Here is a 23,692-nt window from a genome sequence, read left to right on the forward strand (position 1 = left end):
TAGTGGGCCAAAGGCCCTGTTTCCATGTTGTATAACTGTATGAGCAATGTCAGGTGGAATTTAATCCCAATAAGTGCAAGATCACGCTCTCTTGGAGAACCAACAAAGATAGGACGTACACAGTGAACAATAGAGTGCCCTACGGAGTATTGAGGAACCTTGGTGTAAAAGTTCAATAAAAGTTCAATCCCCAAAGGTGGTGGTGCAGGTAGACAAGGTAGTGAAGAAGGCATATGGGATACCAGCCTTCATACAGCACAAGAACAGGGAAGCTATGGAACAGCAATACAAAATATTGGAAGTGCTGTGTAATGTTCCAGTCATGATTAGAGGATGAGACACAGAGGAGATTCACCAGGATGTTGCCTGGAATGGAGCATTTCAACCACAAGTAGAAATTGGATAGGTTGCTTCCTTAGAGCAGAGTATGCTGGGGAGAGAGACCCCATAGAGGTATCCAAAATGATGAGGGGCATAGACAAAGTAGATGGTAAGAAACTTTTCCCCACAACACAGGTGTCTAAAACTAGAAGCTATTAGGCTTAGGTAAGGGGCAAGGGGTTTAGAGGGGATCTAAGGAAGAAACTCTTCACCCAGAGGGTGGTTGGAACCTGCATTGCTCTGCCTGAGTGAGTGGTGGAGGCAACTGTTCTCACAGCATCCAAGTATCTAGGTAAGCACTTGAACTGTCAAGGCATGGAGGCTAAGGATGTATGCTGATGAATGAAATTAGTACAGACGTTACAAATGGCTGGCAAGAACAAGGTGGGCCGGGGGCCCATTTCTGTGCTGTATGACTAAGACTTTATGACCTTTGTTCCATCATAAGATCAAAAGTGGGGATGTTCACGCAATGTTCAATTCCAATCACAACTCCTCAGCAAGTGAAGCAGTCCATGCCTCCATCCAATGAGACCAATGGGCTGGTAACTGGCATGTAACAGAATCTTCAGAAGAACCATCAAGGTCTAATTCACCTACCCTCAATATTCAACAGTGTTCAGCAATATTCAACAGCAAGTTTTATGCTATTAATGTTCTGGGGTTTCCGTTGACCAGAAATGCAAGTACCCAGGAGCAGCCACATAAAGGACAAGTAAGAGGCTGTGTATTGTGTGGTGAGTGACTCACCTCCTGACACTCCAAAGTCTCTCCACCAAAGTCTTTGGCTCTGGGGACTGGGATATTATAGACATAACAGAAACATGGCTGAAAGAAGGGCAGGACTGGCAGCTCAATGTTCCAGAATACAGATGGTACAGGCATGACAAGAGGTACAGGTAAGCGAGAAGGGGGTGTTGCCTTTAAATAACAGAGGACGTAACAGCAGTGCTTAAAGATGACATTCTTGGTTGATCATCTAGTGAGGCCATGTGTACAACTTAGAAACAAGGGGAGGGCCACACTAATGGGGCTGTATTATAGACCCCCACCCCCAATAGTCAGCAGGAACGAACAGCAGGTGTGTAGGGAAATTGCTCATAGTTGTAAAAATAATAGGGCTGTATTAGTGGGAGATTTTAATTTCCCTGGTTCTCACCCAGAGTGTTAAGGGCCTGGACAGGTGGAATTTGTGAAGTGTGTCCAGGAAAGTTTTCTGAGTCGATATATAGAGGGACCTACTCGGGAAGGTGCAATACTGGACCTCCTCTTGAGAAGCAAGGCAGGGCAAGTAACTGAAGTAGCAGTCAGGGAGCACTTTGGCTCTAGTGATCATAATTCTACTAGTTTTAAGGCAGTGATGGAAAAGGATAGGGCAGGTCCACAGGTTAGGTTCCTAAACTGGAGCTGCGCTAATTTTAAGGCAATTAGACAGGATCTAGCAAAGGTCAATTGGGAAATCCTGTTTGAAGGGAAAGGAATGAATGGCAAGTGGGAGGCATTTAAAAGAGAGATATCAAGAGTCCAGGGTCAGCATGTTCCTGTTAGGGTGAAGGGTAAACTTGGCAAGTTTAGGGAACTCTGGCTGACGAGATATTGAGGCTCTGGTCAAGAAAAAGAGGGAAGAGGATTTAGGAGGTCAGGGACAAGTGAATCCCTTGATGACTATAAGAATATACTTAACAGGGAAATCAGCAGGGCAAAGAGAGGGTATGAGATAGATCTGGCAGGTAAGGTTTAGGAAAATTCCAAGAGGTTCTGCAGCTATATTAAAAGGGTGGCTAGGGAGAGAGTAGGTCCCCTTAAAGGGATCAGCAGGGCCACCTATGTCTTGAGCCACAAGAGATGGGTGGGATTCTCCTTCAGTGTTTACTGAGGAGAAAAATCATGGGTGCTCAAGAGATAAGGGAAACAAATGGAGGGGTGTTGGAGAACATAAATATTAAACAGTGATGAGGTATTTGCAGCCTTATAGTACATTAAGGTGGATAAATCCCCAGGACCTGACAAGTACATCCTTGGACTTTGTGGGAGGCTAGAGAAGAAATTACAGAGACCTTTGTGGAGATATTTACTTCATCGTTAGCAAATGGTGAAGTTCCCAAACACTGGAAGGTGGCTATGTTGTCCCGTTGTTTAAGAAGGGTAGAAAGGACAAGCTAGGGAAATACAGGCCAGTCAGCCTGACATCAGTGGTGGGGTTGTTACTGGAGCAAATTTTGAGGGGTAGGATCTAACAGCATTTTGATAGACAGAGTTTGACTCGGAGGAGTCAGCATAGCTTTGTGCGTTGGAAGTTGTGCTTGATGAATCTGTTAGAGTTCTTTGAAGAGGTAACCAAAAGTGTAGATGAGGATAGGGCAGTAGATGCTATCCATGTTGACTTTAGCAAGGCATTCGACATGGTCCTGCATGGTGGGCTGATCTAGAACATTAGGTCCCATGGAATCCAGGGAGAACTAGTCAATTGGATTCAAAGTTAGCTCGGAAGTAAGAAGCAGAGTGTGGTGGTTGAAGGTTGTTTCTTGGAATGGAGGTCAGTGACCAGTGGTGTGACACAGGGATCAGTGTTGGAACCCTTGTTATTCGTTATTTATAGAAATGATTTGGATGTGAATGCATAAGGCTTATCTGCAAATTTGCAGATGACACGAAATTAGGAGGTATTGTTGATAGTGAAGTAGGTTATCGTAGATTACAGCGGGATCTTGATCAGTTAGGGAAGTGGGCCGAGGAGTGGCAAATGGATTTCAATACAGATAAGGGTGAGATAATGCATTTTGGAAAGTCAAACTAGAGTAGGACTTGTACAATGAATGGCAGAGCACTAGGGAGTGTAATGGAACAGAGGGACCTAGTTTGTTGAGCAAGTTTATGGAAAGGGCATCACAGATAGACAAGGTGGTGAAAAAGGCATTTAACATGCTGGCCTTCATCAATCAGGGCACTGAGTATAGGAGTTGGGACATTATGTTGCAGTTGTGCAAGTCATTGGTAAGGCCACACTTGGAGTACCATGAACAGTTTTGGTCACCCTATTATAGGAAAGATGTGGTTAAACTGGAAAGAATGCAGAAAAGATTTACGAGGATGTTGCCAGGACTAGAGGGCCTGAGTTATAGGAAGAGGTTGGCCAAGCTAGGTCTTTATTCCTTAGAACGCAGAAGAGGCGTGACCTTATAGAATTGTTTAAAATTATGAGAGTTATAGATACTGTAAGGTGGATGGTAAGAGTCTTTTCCCCAGGATAGGGGAGTCTAAAACTAGGGGGCACAGGTTTAGGGCAAGAGGGAAAAGATTTAAAAGGGATCTGAGGGGCAAATTTTTCCACGTAGAGGGTGGTGAGTATATGGAATGAGCTGCCAGAGGAAGTGGTTGTGGCAGGTACAAGCCAGTGAACTCTCCTTCTGGATACCACTTATTAGGAGACCACAGTCAGTGTGGATCAGTAACATCATCTCCTCCTCAATGACAATCAACACAGGCGCACCTTAAGGATGCATGCTTAGCCCACTGCTCTACTTTTTCTGCACTCATGACTGTGGCCAAGCACAGCTCAAATGCCATCTATAAAATTCGCAGATGACACTAGTGTTGGTTGAATCTCTGATGGCGACAAGGTGGTGTACAGGAGTGAGGTAGTTCAGCTAGTTGAGTGGTGTTGTAACAACCACTTCTCGCTCAATGTCAGCAAGACCAATTAGGCACTTCAGGAAGGTGGATTCAGGAGGATACACACCCATTGAGGGGTCAGCGGTGGAAAGGGCAAGCAGCTTCAAGTTCCTGGGCGTCAACATCTCGGAGGATCTTTTCTGGGCCCAACACATTGGTGCAATCACAAAGGCGGCATACCAGCAGCTCTGCTGCATTAGGAGATTTAGTATGTCACCAAAGACTCTTGAAAATTTCTATAAGTGTACGATGGAGAGCATCCTGACTGATTGCACAACAGCCTGGTATGGATGCTCCAATGCACAGGATCACAAGAGGCTTCAGAGGGTTGTAGACTCAGCCAGCTCCATCATGGGCACAACTCTCCCCACCACTGAGGACATCTTCAAGAAGCGCTGCCTCAAGAAATCAGTATCCATCACAAATGACCCTCACCATCCGGGACATGCCCTCTTCTTGTTACTGCCATCAGGGAGGTGGTACAGGAGCATGAAGACTCACACTCAGAGATTTAGGAACAGCTTCTTCCCCTCAGCCATCAGATTTCTGAATCGTCCATGAACACCATCTCGTTATTCCTTTTGTTTTTCCACTATTCATTTCTTTTGTAATTTATAGCAATTTTATGTCTTTGCATTGTACTTCTGCCGCAAAACAACAAACTTCACAACATACAAGTCAGCGATAATAAACCTGATTCTGATCATCTAAAAAGCATTTGGACAGGTACGTGGATAGGGAAGGTTCAGAAGGATATGGGCATCATATAGATGGGCATGTTGTGCGTGACAAACTGGCCTGTTTCTGTGTTCTATTACTCCATGACTCTACCTGGATCACCCCCACCTTCTCAGGGACAATAATTGCTGGCCTTGATCACAAATACCCAAATCCTGAAAGATGAGTAAATAATAGAAAATCATAGAAGTAATTAATCCAAGTGGCTCAACGACATAACCATTAACTTCCACAATTAAAGTTCCATTAATATCAGCATTCTCCTTAAAGTTTCCCCCATTATTTTAGTAAATTTGTCATTTTTAAGCAATATTTCCAACAGACCATAATACTGAAAAGTGTGCAACCTGTTCAATGAAATCTTATCTCTACATAATAATATTCCTTGTATAATTATAGTGCTGCCTATATTTTCCTACTGCAGTTAAAACCTGTTATACAGCTACTAAAACACAATTTGTTTTGGGGAGGGCGGGGGGGAGGGTGGGGAGGAACTTGTGTAACATCCAGCTCTAAAGTCCTTGGAAGTAATCATGTTCTCAAGCACACTGTAATTAGAGGCATTACAGTACCAAGAACCGAACTTCAATTATAATCTGTCTGATTTCATATCTACTGCAAGATCATATGCGTTTTAAACAAATTCCACTATACAAAATCAGAAACACATTGGTGTGCACCCTTTTAAAAAAGAAAGCTTCTTTAACTCTTTCCACATTGTTCATTCACATTACCTTCATAACTAACAAATGTTGGAGCTCAGTCAGCCACCCAGACCCTCCTATCTACCCTGGCTCCTAGTCAGCAGTACATAAATAATCCTATTTCCCTGCTCTATCTCCAGTCTAGTATACTTATTCCAATTAAGGGATTTATTAATACTTTTTTGACTGTTCCTATTGAATCTGTTTCTCTTTCAGCTAATACAACCCAGATCACAACTTGCTGTGTCAAAAAAATAATTCTTCATATCATCTTGACGTTGAGTGCGTGAATTGGGACATGTTATAGCTGTACAAGACGCTGGAAAAACCGCACCAGGAATACTGTGTGCAGATCTGGTCACCATACTATAGGAAGGATGCAATTAAGCTAAAGGGTGAAGAAAAGATTCACAAGGATGTTAGCAGGACTGGAGGGCTTGAGTTATAAGGAGAGACTGGTTAGGCTGAAACTGTTTTCACTGGAATGAAGGAGACCTTGCAGGAGTTTACAAAATTATGAGGAGCATAGACAAAGTGGATGGTTAGTCTTTTCCCAAGGTAGGGGAGTCTATCACGAGAGGGCATAGGTTTAAGGTGAGAGATGAAAGATTTGGAGGGGACCTGAGGGGCAAGTTTTCCCACAGAGCGTAGTGGGTATGTGGAACAAGCTGCCAGAGGAAGTGGATACAATCATAACATTTAAGAGACATTTGGAACCAGCTCAGGTAGGCATCTTGGGTGGCATGGACGACTTGGGCCGAAGGGCCTGGTTCCACACTCGATTACTCTATGACCTCTGCTTTATAAACCTGTGCCCTCTGATTAGACTACTTCAGTTCTGATGAAGATTCAGTGACCTGAAACATTGATTCTGCTTCTCTCTCCAAAGACATTTCCTAACCCATGATGTACTTCCAGCCTTTTGTTTATATTTCAGATTTCTAGCATTTGCAAGTTATTGACTTATTTTCCTCTGTACCGTTTTCCCCTACTATATCAAAACTATTTGTAATTTAGACATCTGTTATATCTCTCATCTAGTCTAAACATCATCATCCCTGGTGCCATTCCAATAAATCTGTACACTGCACAGTGACAGCCTTTCCAAAATGTAGTGCCCTCAATCGCCCCATGGTCTGGCAGGTGCTTTATACATCAAGTCCTTGCTTGTTCTTTCCACCCACTGAACCAACAATCCTACATGTTACCAGGATTTATGATAACATTCCCTTCTGCTGTATTAGGCATTGATGAGACCACAGCTGGGTTACCACATACAGTATAGGTCTCTGTACCTAAGATTGCGACAGCATAATAGTTAAGGCTAAACCAGGTAATGTGATAAGAGTCATAAAGCAATAGAGAATGGATACAGGCCTTCCGGCCCAAGAAGTCCATGCCAACCATGGTGCCCACCCATCTAGTACCAATTTCCTGCGTTCAGCCCATGTCCCTCCAAGCCCCGCCCCTGCATGTACCTATCTAAGTGCTTCTTAAATGATTCTGTTGTACCTGCCTCTGGGAGCTCGTTCCATATATTCACCATCCTCTGCATGAAAAAGTTGCCCCTCAAGTCCCTTTTAAAGTTTTTTCCTCTCACCAGTACTTGGACAACCCCTTATTCTGCAGCTATGTCCCCTTGTTCGTGATCTCCCACTAGTGGAAATACCTCAACATCTACCCTTCAGAGTACTTCAGAGGTGCTTGAGGCTGGAGGAACCGGCTCAAACTTGATGAGCTGGAGTTGCAGCTTCAAACACTGCGCAGCATCAGGGAGGGGCAGAGTTTTGTAGATACTGTACATTAGGAGACGGTCACCCTCCTTAGAGCAGGTACTTCTGGAGTCCAGGAAGTAGATAGAAGGGTGACTGTCAGGGGAGGGAAAAGGAAAAAGAAAACAAACAGGCAGACAGAGCAGAGGACCCCGGAGGCTGATCCCCTCAATAACAGGTTTTCCGCTTTGGAAGCTGTTGAGGGAGATGACCTGCCGGGGCCTAGCAGCAGTAGCTAGGTCTATGGCACTGGGATCGGTCCTGCTGTTCAGAAGGGAAGGGAGGAGAAGAGGAAGGCAGTAGTGATAGGGGACTCAATAGTCAGGGAAACAGATAGGAGGTTTTGTGGCAGTGAGTATGAATCCCAGATGGTCTGTTGCCTCACAGGTGCCAGGGTCTGGGATGTCACTGATCAGGTCCACAGGATTCTAGAGCAGGAGGGAGAACAGCCAGAAGTCGTGGTTCATGTTGGTACCAACAACATAGGTAGAAAGAGGGATGAGGTCCTGAAAAGTGAGTTTAGCGAGTTAGGCAAAAGGCTGAAGAACAGGACCTCAAGGGTAGCAATCTCATTTTGCTGCCAGTGCCACACAATAGTGAAGGTAGGAATAGGAGGAGATGGCAAATAAATGCGTGGCTGAGAAGTTGGTGCAAGAGGGAGGGTTTTAGATTTTTGGATCACTGGGACCTCTTCTGGGGAAGGTGGGACCTGTACAGAGAGGACGGGTTATACCCAAACTTGAGGGGGGCCAATATCCTTGCGGCCAGGTTTGCTAGGGTGGTTCAGGAGGGTTTAAACTAGATTGCGAGGGGGAAGGGAACCGGAGGAGTAGGTCAGAGGAAGAAGGGGATGGGGAAAAGTCAGATCTGACAGGTAGAGAGGCTTTGAGGAAGGAGAAGCAGAGTACAGGCTATAAAAGTAGTAAGGTGGATGGGATAAAGTGCATTTACTTAAATGCCAGAAGCATCAGGAATAAGGGAGATGAACTGAGAGCTTGGATAAGTACATGGGACTACGATATTGTGCCTATTACGTGACATGGCTGACATCAGGGCAGGAATGGATATTGAATATTCCTGGTTTTCAGTGTTTTAAAAGGGATGTTTTGGGGGGAAGAGAAGAGGAGGTGGGGTGGCGAGACTGATCAGGGACACTGTTACAGCTGCAGAATGGGTAGATAATGTAGAAGGATCCTCTCTAGAGTCAATATGGGTGAAAGTTAGGAACAAGAAAGAAGCAGTTACCCTCCTTGGAGTATTCTATAGGCCCCCCGGTAGCAGTAGGGATACTGAGGAGCAGATTGGGAGGCAGTGTTTGGAAAGATGCGAAAATAACAGGGTTATTATAATGGGAGACTTCAACTTTCCAAATATTGATTGACACCTACTTCGTGCCAAAGGTTTAGATGGGGCGCAGTTTAAGTGTGTCCACGACGGATTCCTGACAGTATGTTGAAAGGCCGACTAGAGGGAATGCCATATTAGATCTAGTTTTAGGTAATGAACCAGGACAGGTGACAGATCTATCAGTGGGTGAGCATTTGGGGGACAGTGACCATTGCTCCATAACCTTTAGAATTGTCATGGACAGGGATAGGAGCAAAGAGGACGGGAAGATATTTAATTGGGGAAAGGCGAATTATGAGGCTATCAGGCGAGAACTTGGGAGTGTAAATTGGGATGACATTTTTGAAGGGAAATGTACTAAACAGGAGTAGGCCACTAGACCCCTCAAGCCTGCCCTGCCATTCAACGTGATCATGGCTGATCTACGCTGCCCTCAACTCTTCTATGCCAGTTCCCCACATCCCTCAATTCCTCCATCTTTCAAATATTTATCCATTTCCACCTTAAATATATCTAATGATCTGTCCTCCACCACCCCTAGGGTAGAGAATTCCAGAGATTCACCACCCTCTGAAAAAAAGACATTTCTATGTACATCAGTTTTAAATAACTGCCCCTTATTCTGCAGCTATGTCCCCTTGTTCACAACTCTCTCACTGATGGAAAGTTTATACTTAAAATTTGTCTGAATAAGATCACCCCTCATTCTTCTAAACTCCAAAGAATATAGACCTAAACTCTCTAGCCTCTCTTAAAAGGATAACCCTCTCATCCCAGAAAATTAGCCTGGTGAATCTCCTTTGTATTTCCTCCAATGCTAGGATATCCTTTCTTGGGCAAGGGGACCAAAACTGTGAACAGTATTCCAGGCGAGGCCTCACCAAAACCCTGTACAACTGTAACAAAACCTCCCAATTTGTAAAATCAAACCCTCTTCGCAATAAAGGCCAATATGCCATTTGCCTTCTTAACTACTTAGAACATAGGACAGTACAGCTAGAGAACAGGCCCTTTGGCCCACTATGTCTATGCCAACCACAGTGGCAATCCAAACTAATCCCATCTTCTTGCTCATGGTCTACATCCCTCCATTCCTTGTCTGCCTAAATATCTGTTAAACATTGTCATCATATCTGCTTCCACCACCACCACCCCAGGCACCTACTACTGCATAAAAGAAAACTTTCCCCTTCTCACCTTTAAAGCTATACCCTCTAGTCTTTGACATTTCCTCCCTGGGGAAGAAGACTATCTACCCTATCTATCCCTCTCAATGTTATAAACCTTAATCAGGTCTCCACTCAGCCTGTGACACTCCAGAGAAAACAATCCAAGTTTGTCCAACCTTTACAGCCAATACTCTCTAATCCAGTCAATATCCTGGTGAACCTATTCTGCACCCTCTCCAAAGCCTCCACATCCTTCCGTAATGCGACGACCAGAAATGCACAGTACTTGTTGGACCTGCCGCTAACATTTTGCGATTCATATACTAGAACATCTAGATCCCTCTGACTGTCACTCATTTGCAGACTCTCTCCAATTAGATAATAGTCTGCTTTTTGATTCCTCTAATCGAAGTGCGTGACCTCACACTTTCCCACATTAAATTCCATTTGCCAGGTGTTTGCCTAATCACTCATTCTATCTATATCCCTTTGCATAATCACAATACCAAAAGTTGTGATGCTGACATCAGCAAACTTGAAAATCTTACATTTTGTTCCCTCATCATTAGTATAAACAGTGAACAATTTAGGGCCAAGAACCAATCCCTGGGGTACACCACCAGAGGAAGTGGTTGAGGCAGGTATAATAGTATCATTTAAGAAGCACTTGAATAGGTACACGGAGGGGTGGGGCCTGGAGGGATATGGGCTGAATGCAGGAAATTGGAACTAGCTAGGTGGATGTGGTCAGCATGGACTCATTGAGCCGAAGGGCCTGCATCCTTGCTGTATTCCTCTATGACCATTTACATCCCTCCAGCCTGAAAATGACCCATTTACTCCCTCCAACACCATGGGCTCTTAATTCATGGACCAGCCTCTTATGTGGCACCTTGTCAAATGTCTTTGGAAATCTAAATATGCATCTATAGGTTCCCCTTTAGCAACTTTTCCTGTCACATCCTCAAAGAATTCGAGCAAATTTGTCAAACATGATTTACCTTTCAGAAAACCATGTTGACTAGGTTTGATTACGTTCAGCTTTCCTAAGCAACTGGATAATGAAGTGTTCTGATGAGGTTGAGTGGAAGCTTGAGAAGTACCATCTCACCTAGGCACACTGCAACCTTCTACACTCAATGTCTACAACTTCAGTCTCCATTTGTATTACTAGCCATTTCTGACTAAGATCATCCATCTGGTTCAGGTTTTCTCTCTCCACCAACGTGACCTGACCTGCTGAGAGTTTTCTATCATTCTGTATTTCATGACTTTCATACTCCTGTGTTCTCTCCCTTTCTGTCACCCCTCATTAACCTATCAACCAGAGAGATTCATCAACAGTTTACCACCACAGCAATCTGGTCTCGCCCTATTAGACATATTTCCTTTGTCCTCTCCATCCCCTTCTCTGTCATTTAGTTGTTTTTTTCTCTCTCTCCCTCCTAGTTTTGGCAATGAATCTTAAACCCAAAGTGTTACCTCTTTCCACAGATGCTGTTTGACCTGCTGAGTGTTTCCAACATTTTCCAGTTTTATTTCCAATTTCCAGCGTCTGCAATTATGACAAACATCAAACAAAATATGTGTTCTTTCTTGTACAATGCATCTTGCAATTTGGTCACGAATATACCAACAAAAACACACTACCAGTTCTATTCATTTAAGTGCATTTTAGAAGGTTGCCTTAACTTATATCCTCATGTCTCATTAAGGGGGAGACTTTAGTGCAAACTAAACTATTCAGTCTTAAACTCCTGAACATGTGGCAGCAAATCATGAAACCAACTGGAGACAGGCAAAACAAAAATCCAGTCAAAGTAGCTCCAAAGGTAATAAATCAATGCCCCAATATCTAGCTGTGACGCACACATTGTTTCTCTGTAACTAAAGCCCAACATCAATATATGCCTACAATTCACTGGCTGCCATGTTGAGAAGGGCGCTAGCATGGGCACTGGAACTAGGAAGACCAAGCCACTCAGACCCTCAAGGCAGCCTTGTCTATTTTCTTGCATGTTCCACATCACCCTCTGCTTCCCTACAGCCCAAAACTATATTTAATGATGTTGTCTACCACTGAGAGCTGTGGAGATGAAGTTGTTTAATATTTCCAACCCAATTAGGCAAACTCCCACCAATTCCTCAAGGACCTTGTCTCAATAAGATGAATCATGTTTATATCTCATCTTCTAAACACCAATGGGTATAGGCCCAAACTATCTTCATACATCAACCCATTTATCCCAGGATTAACCCAATTATCTTTCTTTGTACTGTTTCCAGTGCAAGAATGCCATCCTTTAAATATAACCAAAAGCATACTCAGTACTCCATGTGGTCTCATCAACACCTGCACAGTTGGAGCAAGACATCCCAAACTTTCATACCCCATGCCTCTTGCAATGAAGACCTATTCCATTCCACCTGTTCCATCTGTTTTTGCTTTGCCTGCAAGTCATGCCACTCAGAGATGAGAACTCTCACCTTCCCTTACTGCAGCATTCCGATACACTTCTCCACTTAAACAGTATTCTACTTTTTCTATTCTTCCCACTAAAGAAATAACTTTGATAAGATGTTCCATCTAATCCCTTGGTAAATCTGCTTCCTCCAACTTCTCTTCCTGACCATTTTTGGGTCAACAAAAAAAAAAAATTTGGCTTTTGCAACATTAACACCCAAAGGTGTGCCAGGTAGGCAGATCATGACAACCATTGACATCCACCAGAAATGTGATGCCAGTTGTGATGGAGCTCAAAACCAGCCATGCTGTGTCACTTTCTTAGGAGTTTAAGCTTGTCACTGAATACTCTAACAAACTTCTACAGGTGTACCTTTGGAAGTATCCTGACTGGTTGCATCATGGTCTGGTATGGCAATTCAAATGTGCAGGAATGCAAGAAGCTGCAGAGAGCAGTGGACTCAACCCAATACATCACGGACCACATCACTCCCGTCCATCGGTAGTATCTACAGGAGGCACTGCCTCAAGAAGGCAACATCCATCATCAAGATCCCCACTGTCCAGGCCATGCCATCTTCTTGCAGCTACCATCAGGCAGGAGGTAAAGAAGTCTGAAGTCCCACACCACCAGGTTCAAAAGTTACTTCCCTTCAATCGTTCAGTTCTTGAACCAACTGGCACAACCCTAATCACTACTATTTAGCAACACTATGACCACTTTGCACTAAAACAGACTTCATTTTTGTTTGGTTCTAATTGCGTTCTTTCTAGTAAAAATTGTGTACAATTTATGTTTAATTTATGTTTTTCTTGTGAATGCTGCTTATTTGATGCTATGTGCATTTGATGCTGCTGGAAGTAAGTTTTCCATTACACCTGTGCACACACGTACTTGTGCATATGACAATAAAATCAACTTTGAAATCTTGAAGAACACATTACTTCAATGATTTCACAAAAATCAGCTGCTCTCAGCCCACTTCCCTTGCATTGTGGTGGGATCCCAAGGGATCAACTCCCTTGGGGTGGGAGCTGATGAGAGGGCAAGAGTTGGAAAGGAAGGTGTCGAAATCCCTGAAAAGAAGATTGCATTTCCCAGAGTCTTCAGGAAGCTGGAAACTCAACAAGGATAATGTGCAGGATGCCCAAGACTGGGTCAGGGCAACCTCCCTGAAATATGACAATTAATCAACATCACCCTCAGAGCCAGGCCTGCTTCACTTTGTCATCAACAGTCTAGGTTACTGGAGCCAGAAATGTCCTGCATCTGGTACATTCCACCTTATACTGTTATACAAGTGAGTGCACGGGTGCAAATCTATGCCCCACACTCAGAGCTCACAGACAGCAGCTGCCAAAGTGATCATAATGCTTTGAGAACTGTGGGCTTACCATGTTATAGGGAACCATGGGCAGACAGTATTCCTCCTGCTGCACTGCTGTGACAGCCACTCAGGCACCCCAGATGACGCAGAAACACTGCACAAGAGAGCCATCCAACAGAACCACATGTGATTGGCAGTGATCAATCAAGTGGGTATTTCTACCTTTCTTTAACTCTCCAAGTAAAAGGTAGGGACTTCAGACTTCAGGGAAGTCATCCAGCATGGAAACGGGCCATTTGACCCATCATGCCCACACAACCATATTAATGCCATCTTCCACCACTTGCCCACAGCCTTCAATTCTAGCAATTCAAGTGCTCATCCAGACACTCTGAAATGACATCAGCAACTCTGCTTCCACCACTCTCTACAGCAGTAATCCCCTCTAAACCTCTTGTCCCTTACCCCTAAATCTATGTCTTCTAGTTTTATCTACCTCTGATAGTCTACCCTACCTATACAGTTCATATTTCACTCCAGCGAAAACAGACCCAGCCACTCTAGTCTGCCCTCATAACTAAAACACACTTTCCCAGGCAACATCCTGGTGAATTTCCTCTGCACCCTCTCCAGACCATCACATCCTTCCTATAGTGTAGTGACCAGAATTGCATGCAGTACTCCAGCAGAGGTCTGACCAATGGTTGATAAAATTGGAGCACAGCCTCCCTGTTCTTGTATTCAATGCCCTAACTCATGAAGGCCAGTATCCCATTTGGCCTTCTTTGGAATGGCAAATCTCCTACTGGCAAGTCAAATATGGATCCAATTTGCCAACTTGCCCTGGATCCCATGAGCCCTAACCCTTTGGACCAGCGGAAGTGTGGAGGTTGTTTAAGGAATACTTGCATGGGGCTCTGGATAAGTTTGTCCCATTGAGGCAGGGTAAGGATGGTAGGGTGAAGGAACCATGGTTGACACGAGATGTAGAATATCTTGTCAAGAGGAAGAAAGAAGCTTACCTAAGGGTTAGAAAGCATGAATCAGACAGGGCTCTGGAGGGTTACAAGGTAGCCAGGAGGGAGCTTAAGAATGGACTTAGGAGAGCTAGAAGGGGGCATGAGAAGGCCTTGGCAAGTAGGATCAAGGAAAACCCCAAGGCGTTCTACACGTATGTAAAGAATAAGAGGATGACTAGAGTGAGGGTAGGACCAACCAGGGATAAAAGAGGAAACGTGCCAGGAGTCAGAAGAGGTACAGGAGGTCCTCAATGAATACTTTGTTTCGGTATTCACCAGAGAGAGACTTTGATGTTCGTGAGGATGGCGTACAACAGACAGATATGCTAGGGCATGTCAATGTGAGGAAAGAGGATGTGCTGGAACTATTGAAAAACATTAGGATAGATAAGTCACCGGGGCCAGATGGGATATATCCAAGGTTATTATGGGAAGCAAGGAAAGAGATTGCTGCGGCTTTGGAGATGATATTTGCGTCCTCACTGGCCACAGGAGTAGTGCCAGATGATTGGAGGGTGGCAAATGTTGTTCCTTTGTTTAAGAAAGGGAGTAGAGATAACCCTGAGAATTATAGACCAGAGAGTCTTACTTCTGTGGTGGGCAAATGACTGGAGAAGATTCTTAGAGACAGGATTTATAAGCATTTGGAGAAGCATAGGCTGATTAGGGACAGTCAGCAAGTGTGAAGTGATACACTTCAAGAGATCAAATTCCAAAGCAGAATACATGGTTAATGGCAGGACTCTTAGCAGTGTGGAGGAACAGGGGGATCTTGGGGTCCACGTCCATAGATCCTGAGGTTGCCACGCAAGTCAATAGGGTTGTTAAGAAGGTGTATGGAGCGTTGGCCTTCATTAGTCGGGGTATTGTTCAAGAGCCATGAGGTGATGTTGTAGCTCTATAGAACTCTGGTTAGAGTTCAGTTCTGGTTGCCTCATTATAGAAAGGATGTGGAAGCTTTATAGAGAGGATGCAGAGGAGATTTACCAGGATGTTGCCTGGATTAGAGAGCATGTCTTATGAGGATAGGTTGAGCGAGCTAGGGCTTTTCTCTTTGGAAAGGAGGAGGAAGAGACGTGACTTGATGGAGGTGTTCAAGAGGTATAGATCGAGTGGACAGTCAGAGACTTTTTCCCAGTGCGACAATGGCTAACACGAGGGGACATCATTTTAAGGTGATTGGAGGAAGGTATAAGGGGGATGTCAGGGGCAAGTTCCATGCACCCACCCAGAGTGGTGGGTGCATGGATCGCACTGCCGGCAGAGATTGTGGGGGCAAATACATTAGGGACATTTAAGAGACTCTTAGGTAGACACATGAATGATAGAAAAATAGGGGGCTATGTGGGAGGGAAGGGTTAGGAAGATCTTAGAGAAGGATAAAATGTCGGCACAACATTGTGGGCCGAAGGCCCTGTACTGTGCTGTAGTGTTCTATGTTCAATGTCCCATGCGGAACCTTGCTAAAGACCAGGTACACCACACCTTCTGCACTGCCTTCATCAATACACTCTGTTACCTCTTCAAAAAATTCAATCAGATTGGTCAGGCAGGATCTTCCCTTGACAAAGCCACACTGGCTATCTTTGATCAGTCTCTGCCTTTCCAAGTGATCATTAATCCTGTCCCTGAGAATTTATTCCAATAACTTCCATACTACTGCTGTTAGGCTCACAGGCTTTTCCTTGCTACCGTTCTCAAAAAGGGGGACCACATTTGCCATCCTCCAGTCATCTGATACCTCACTTGTGGCCAACGGTTTAAAAATCTCAGCTAGAGTAATACAGCAGAGATACAAGCCATTTGTCTTGACAAGTCCATACTGACCATGGCCCACCTAGCTAATCTCAATTTCATTCATTCACCCCATATCCCTCTAGGCCCTTCCCGTCCATGTACCTATCCAAGTGCTTCTTAAATGATATTACTGTACCTGCCTCAACCACTTCCTTTGGCAGCTCATTCCATATACTCACCACCCTCTGCGTTAAAAAGTTGCTCCTCAGGTCCCTTTTAAATTTTTGCCATCTCACCACAAATCGAGTTTTGGACTCCCCCTACCCTGGGGAAAGGATTGTTACCATCCACCTTATCTACACTTATAATTTTAAAGGTCACTCCTCATTCTTCTACGTTCCAAGGAATAAAGACTTAGCCTGGCCAACCTCTCCCTATAACTCAGGCCCTCTAGTCCTGGCAACATCCTCGTAAATCTATTCCGCACTCTTTCCAGTTTAACCAAGTATTTCCTATAACAGGGTGACCAAAACTGCACACAGAACCCCAAGTGCAGCCTCACCAATGACTTGTACAACTGCAACACAATGTCCCAACTCCTATATTCAATGCCCTAACTGATGAAGGCCAGCATGTCAAATGCAGTTTTCACCACCCTGTTTACCTGTGACACTGCTTTCAATGAACTATGCACTTGTACTGCTAGTTCCCTCTGTTCCATTACACTCCCTAGTGCCCGACATAGTACAAGTCCTACTCTGGTTTGACTTTCCAAAATGCATCCCCTCACACTTATCCGTATTGAAATCCATTTGCCACTCCTCGACCCACTTCCCCCCCCCCCCACCAGACTTAAGGACAGCTTCTACCCCACTGTGATAAGACTATTGAATGGTTCCTTTATACAATGAGATGGACTATGACCTCGCGATCTACCTTGTTGTGACCTTGCACCTTATTGCACTGCACTTTCTCTGTAGCTGTGACATTTTACTCTGTACGGTTAACTGTTTTTCCCTGTACTACATCAATGCACTTTGTGCTAACTCAATGTAACTGCACTGTGTAATGAATTGACCTGTACGATCGGCTTGTAAGTCAAGTTTTTCATTGTACAAGTGATAATAATAAACCAATACCAATCTAGAATAACTTTCTTTACTATCAACAACACCGCGTAATTTCGTGTTATCTGAAAACTTAATTTTCAAACCTTGTGCAGTCACATCCAAATCATTTATATGATGAGATGAGACAATTAGATGAGATCTCTATTAGTCACATGTACATCAAAACACACAGTGAAATACATCTTTTGTTGAGTGTTCTGGGGGCAGCCTGCAAGTGTCGCCATGCTTCTGGTTGCCAACATAGCATGCCCCACAACTTCCTAACCCATACGTCTTTTGGGAAATGTGGGAGGAACTGAGCACCGGGAGGAAACCCACACAGACAAGACTTATAGATAGTGGCAGACTGTAATAGTGCCATGTTAACTGCTAAAACCACCAAGCCTGCCCTCAACGACACAAGAGTCCCAAAACTGGCCTCTGCAGCGCACCACTAAGTTACCGTCTCCATTCCAAGAAACAACCTTCAACCACCACCCTCTTGCTTCCTACCTCCAAGCCAACTTTGAATCCACCTAACTAGCTCTCCCTGGATTCCATGGGACCTAACCTTCCAGACCAGCAATCCAAACCCTTGCCTCCCATAGCATCCTGGGGATTCATACCCCCTTAAGCACACTAACATCTCTTATTTACGAAGACCTGCAGTAAACTTTCACCTTCTCTTTTCCTGAATCCACCAACTATAAAGTCCACTTCCTTTGTGAGTGCTGATGAAAAGTATTCAGTTAGCACCTCACCTATTTCACACACAGATGGTCCCTTACTCCTCCCCGATTATCCTTATTTTTTTTTAACATAAATCGCACATGAAACATAAGTTTGTCCTCATCTTGTAATGTACTGTGCTACTGCAAAATGCTAATTTTCATTGCATTCAAATCCTGTGTATGTGTGCTTACTTGAACTCTTGGCTTCAACATACATATAGAGCACATTCAGATTTACCTTAAAACTGTCTGCCAGTGATGTTTAGTAACGCTCTTTGCGTTCCTACTTTTTAAGTATCTCCCTACATTTTTTATATCCTTGATGGGCCTCCCCCATCTTTAGTTCTCTGTACCTGCCACATGCTTCATTTTTTCTCTCCAACCCTTGACATCCAGAGTTCTCTATATTGCTACTTTTGGTTTCACTCTTACAGGAACACGTTGGCCCTGAACTCTCATTACTTCCTGAATACTTCTCACTGTGCAGATGTAGACTTACCTGCAAGTAGATGCTCCCAGTTTACCTTTGCCAGGTCCTATCTTATTTTAATGAAGTTGGCCTTCCCCCAATTTAAGTTCATTATTCCTGATCTATCCCTATTTTTTTTACCCTAAACACTTTAAAACATACAGAGTTATGGTCACTATCTCTAAAATGCTCCCCCACTGACACTCCCTCCACCTGACTGGCTACATTCCTCAAGATAACATCCTTCCCTCACTGGTCTATCCACATACAGTGTCAAAAAGCTCTTGAACCTTTTACACCAAGGAAATCACAGTTAATATTCAGAAAGCAAAATCCCCTTAGTATTATAATATAAATGTTTTATTACATCCCTCTGCCATTTGCCTCTGTTCCTTTATCTCCTGTTGACAGGTCTGTAATGCATCCCCAGCAAAGTGACAACACTCTTTTTGTTCCTAATCTCTACCCAAATGGCCTCATTTGAGCAGCTTTATTGGACATTCGCCCTTAACGCCCTGAATGCATTCCTTCACTAACTGTACAATGCCACTTAGTTTTCCACAACCCCCTCCTGTTTTGCCCAAAAATTCTATATTCCAAGATACTGAGTTGGCAGTCCTGCCCATCTTTCAACTGTGTCTCAATGATAGCAACAATGTCATAATCCCACATTAACTGAAGCTTCAAATTCATCCACTTTACAGGTTAAAGACTCCGCACATTAGAATAGATGCAATATAGCTTTGTATTCCCTCATGTATATTTACTCAACTGCTCTGCCTACTGGACTTACTTTTTTTTCCTCTAGATGACTGTAACTCTTCATCTGAAGATGTACTCTGAACCCCATTCCTCTGCCAACTCAGCTTAAACCCTCCCCAATAGCACCAGCAACCCTCCCTGCAAGGATGTTGGTCCCGTTTCAGTTTAGGTGCAATGATCCAGGAATCTAAAGCCCATCCTCCTACACTATCCCTTCAGCCATGTATTCATCTGACCTATCTGTTTAAAAGCGAGATTGAGTTCAGAGTCAGCATGTCCATATAAAGGGAAGCAGCAAAGATGTTAAGCTTAGGGAACTTTGGTTAACAAAGGATCTTGAAGGTTTTATCAGAGAAAAGCAAGCAAGCAAATTAGTATTGAACAAGTCCTTTGAGGTCTATAGGGGATATAGAAATAAGGAGGGCGAAAGTGGGCCATGAGATTACCTCTACCAGGAGGATGAAGGAGAATCCTACAACCTTTTATAAATATATTGGAAGCAAGAGGGTAGCTAAGGGAAGAGTAGGTCCCCTCAGGGATCAAAGGGAAACCTATGTGCAGAGTCACAGGACACAAGCAAGGTCAGGAGTGAATATTCTTCATCGATATTCACCAGGGAGAAGGATGTGGAGAGTGGAGATTTAAGGAAGGGGTACGCTGGTATTCTGGAGCACAACTATATCAGAAAGGACATGCATTAGAAATATCGGACCAGATTAGGGTGAATAAATCCCAGGATGCTATGGGGCTCTGATGGAGATTATTGCATCTTCATTTACCACGGGTGAGGTACCAAAAGACTTGAGGACAGATAATGTTGTTTCTTTATTTAAGACCAGCAGGGATAGGCCTGTAAACTACAGGCCAGCAAGTCTTACATCAGTGGTAGGGAAGTTGTTAGAGAAGATTCTGAGGGACAGGATTTGTGTTCACTTGAAGGAGGAGTCAGTGTGGGGACTAGATAGGTGGTAAAGAAGGCATATGGGATGCTTGCCTTCATCAGCTGGGGCATGAGTATAAAAGTCGAGAAGACATGTTGCAGCAGCCACATTTGGAGTGTTGTGTGAAGTTCTGGTCACTGCATTACAGCAAGGATGGGGAGGCTTTGGTTGCAGGAGAGGTTCACCAGAATGTTGCCTGGATTAGAGACAGTATTAGCTACAAGAAGAGGTTGGACAAACTTCATTTGTTTTCTCTGGAGCATCAGAAGCTGAGGGGAGACCTGATAATTTATAAAATTATGAGATGCATAGATAGGGTGGACTGTCAGAGTATTTATCCCAGGGTGGAAATGTCAAATGCTTTAAGAGGAAAGGGGGAAAGTTCAAAAAACGTTTATAAGGCAAGTTTCTTTTAATATATAAACGCACAGAGCAGTTGGTGCCTAGAATGCACCGCAAGGGGAGGTGGTGGAAGCAGATATGATAGTGACCTTTAAGAGGCTTTTAGACAGACAAGTGAACATGCAGGAAATGGAAGGATATGGATCATCTGGACCAAAGGGCCTGTTCCAGTGCTGTACTGTTGCACATGCAGGCAGATGGGATTAATTTAACTTCGCATCATAGTTGACACAACAATGTGGGCCGAAGGGCCTGTTCCTGGGCTGTACTGTTCTATGTTCCATGTTCTACGAATTGGGGGAAGGCCATTTCAGTACTATTAGACAGAACCTGGCAATGTAGACTGGGATCAGCTATGTGCAGATAAATCTACATCCAACATGTGGGAGTCACTTAAAAGTGAAACTGTTGAGAGTTCAGGATCAATGTGTTTCATGTAAGGGTGAAAGGTAAGGAATGCATGCCCAGAGAGTCAATGGTTTTATAGTAAATGTTAGTAAAGAGTTTGTCTCCATCTCAGGAAATGTGGCTTCCCCTCCATGGTTGAGGGATCTCTTGCTTAAATGTGCTCCTTTTCCTGGACTTCTGTTCACACCCCCCCTCCCACAGACAAAACACGGATAGAGTTCCCTGGTCCTCACCATTCACCCCACCTCTGTATCCAGCACACCATTCTTCCCAGGAGCTCCACTCCATACTGGTCGAGGACTGCTGCACACAAATCTGGTGATCCTGATCCGTACAAGAAATCGAGATATGACCTTCAGAAAGCTATCAGGGATGTCAAGAGGCAATACCGACTCTACTTTGAGTCCTAGACCAGCCGTCAATCATAGCAGTGCTTACATGCCATAACAGGCTACAAGACGAAGATGGGCATAGTTAACAACAGTGCATGCCTTTCTGATGAATTTGACGCATTCTATGCGCATTTTGAACAGAAGGGAAGTGGATTGTCACCACCCACCCTGACAGACTCCAATGCAACTGATGAGGACATAAGATCAGTCTTCTGGAGAGTGAACACGAGGAAAGCATCTGGCCCAGATGCTGTCCCTGGCCATGTGCTCAGATCTTGTGCTGATCAACTGGCAGAAGTATTTGCTGATATATTTACCTCTCCTGCTTCAATCTCAGGTCCCCACCTGTTTTAAGAACCAACCACTATCATCCCTGTACCGAAGAAAAGCAAGGTAACATGCCTCATGACTACCAACCAGTGGCTCTGACGTCCATCATCATGAAGTGCTTTGAGAGGTTGGTCATGGCACACATCAACTCCGGCCTCCCAGATAATCTTGACCCACTACAATTCCCCTATCGCAGAAACAGGTCTACAGTGGATGCCACCTCCCCAGCCCTACACTCAGCTCTGGAGCATCTGGACTATTGTTTATTGACTACAGCTCTGCCTTCAACACAATAATCCCAAGTAAACTTGTCACCCAACTCAGAGACCTAGGACTCAACACCTCCCTCTGTAACTGGATCCTTGACTTTCTAACCAACAGACCACAATCAGTGAGGATAGGCAGCAATACCTCTGGCATGACTATTCTCAACACTGGTGCCCCACAAGGCTGCATCCTCAGCCCTCTACTCTACTCCCTATATACTCATGATTGTGTGGCCAGATTCTGCTCTAACTCCATCTACAGTTTGCAGATGATACCACCATTGTACACGGTATCTTAAACAGCAATGACCAATGAACAGGACCTCAAGGGTAGCAATCTCAGAATTGCTGCCAGTGCCACGTGATAGTGAAGGTAAGAATAGGAGGAGATGGTAGATGAATCAGTGGCTGAGGAGTTGGTGCAGGGGGCAAGGTTTGAGATTTTTGGATCACTGGGATCTCTTCTGGGGAAGGTGGGACCTGTACAGAGTGGATGGGTTACACCTGAACTCAAGGGGGACCAAGACCTTTGCAGGCAGGTTTGCTAGTGTGGTTTAAACTAGTTTGCAAGGGGGATGGGAACTGGAAGGATAGGTCAGTGGAAGGAGTGCATGGAGTAAAGTCAGATCTAACATATAGAGAGGCTTTGAGGAAGGAGAAGCAGAGTATAGGGTATAAAAGTAGAAAGGTGGATGGGCTAAAGTGCATTTACTTAAATGCAAGAACTATCAGGAATAAGGGTGATGAGAGCTTGGATAAATACATGGAACTGTGATATTATGGCTCGCAGAGACTTCGCTGTCACCAGGGCAGGAATGGATACTGAATATTCCTGGATTTCAGTGTTTCAGAAAGGATTGGGGGGGTGGGGGGGGGGGGGGGGGGAAGGAGGTGAAGAGGAGGAGGAGGGGTAGCATTACTGGTCAGGGATACTATTACAGCTGCAGAAAGGGTGGATAATGTAGAAGGATCCTCTCTAGTGTCAGTATGGGTGGAAGTTAGGAACAAGAAAGGAGCGGTTACTCGGAGTATTCTATTGGCCCCCCCAGTAACAGCAAGGATACTGAGGAGCAGATTTTGGAAAGGTGCAAGAATAACAGGGTTGTTATCATGAGAGACTTCAACTTCCCAAATATTGATTGGCACCTGCTTAGTACCAAAGGTTTAGACAGGGCAGAGTTTAAGTGTGTCCAGGATGGATTCCTGTCACAGTATGTTAACAGGCTGACTAGAGGGAATGCCACATTAGATCTAGTATTAGGTAATGAACTGGGTCAGGTGACAGATCTATCAGTGGGTGAGCATTTGGGAGACAGTGACCACAGCTCCCTAACCTTTAGCATTGTCATGGACAAGGATAGGAGCAAAGAGGACAGGAAGATATTTAATTGGGGAAGGGCAAGTTATGAGGCTATAAGGCTAGAACTTGAGTGTAAATTCGGATGACATTTAAGGTAAATGTACTATGGAGATGTGGTCGATGTTCAGGGATCTCTTGCAGGATGTTAGGGATAAATTTGTCCCAGTGAGGCAGAGAAAGAATGGCAGGGT

General features: G+C 44.3%; 1 protein-coding gene across 4 annotated transcripts in view; it reads right to left on the minus strand.

Moving 5' to 3' along the window:
- fbxl7 (F-box and leucine-rich repeat protein 7) overlaps positions 1 to 23,692 on the minus strand; it is a 143,665-nt gene that overhangs the window by 114,618 nt on the left and 5,355 nt on the right. For 2 of the 4 annotated variants that reach the window (XM_052016604.1, XM_052016603.1), the window contains exon 2: positions 11,266 to 11,338. The exons of the other annotated variants lie outside the window; for them this stretch is intronic. The gene's annotated coding sequence lies outside the window, so the exon portion shown is untranslated. The remainder of the gene's footprint in view (positions 1 to 11,265; positions 11,339 to 23,692) is intronic. 4 annotated transcript variants of the gene reach the window in all.

The sequence above is a fragment of the Pristis pectinata genome, chromosome 5 (genome assembly GCF_009764475.1).
Source record: "Pristis pectinata isolate sPriPec2 chromosome 5, sPriPec2.1.pri, whole genome shotgun sequence".
Taxonomy (NCBI): Eukaryota; Metazoa; Chordata; class Chondrichthyes; order Rhinopristiformes; family Pristidae; genus Pristis; species Pristis pectinata.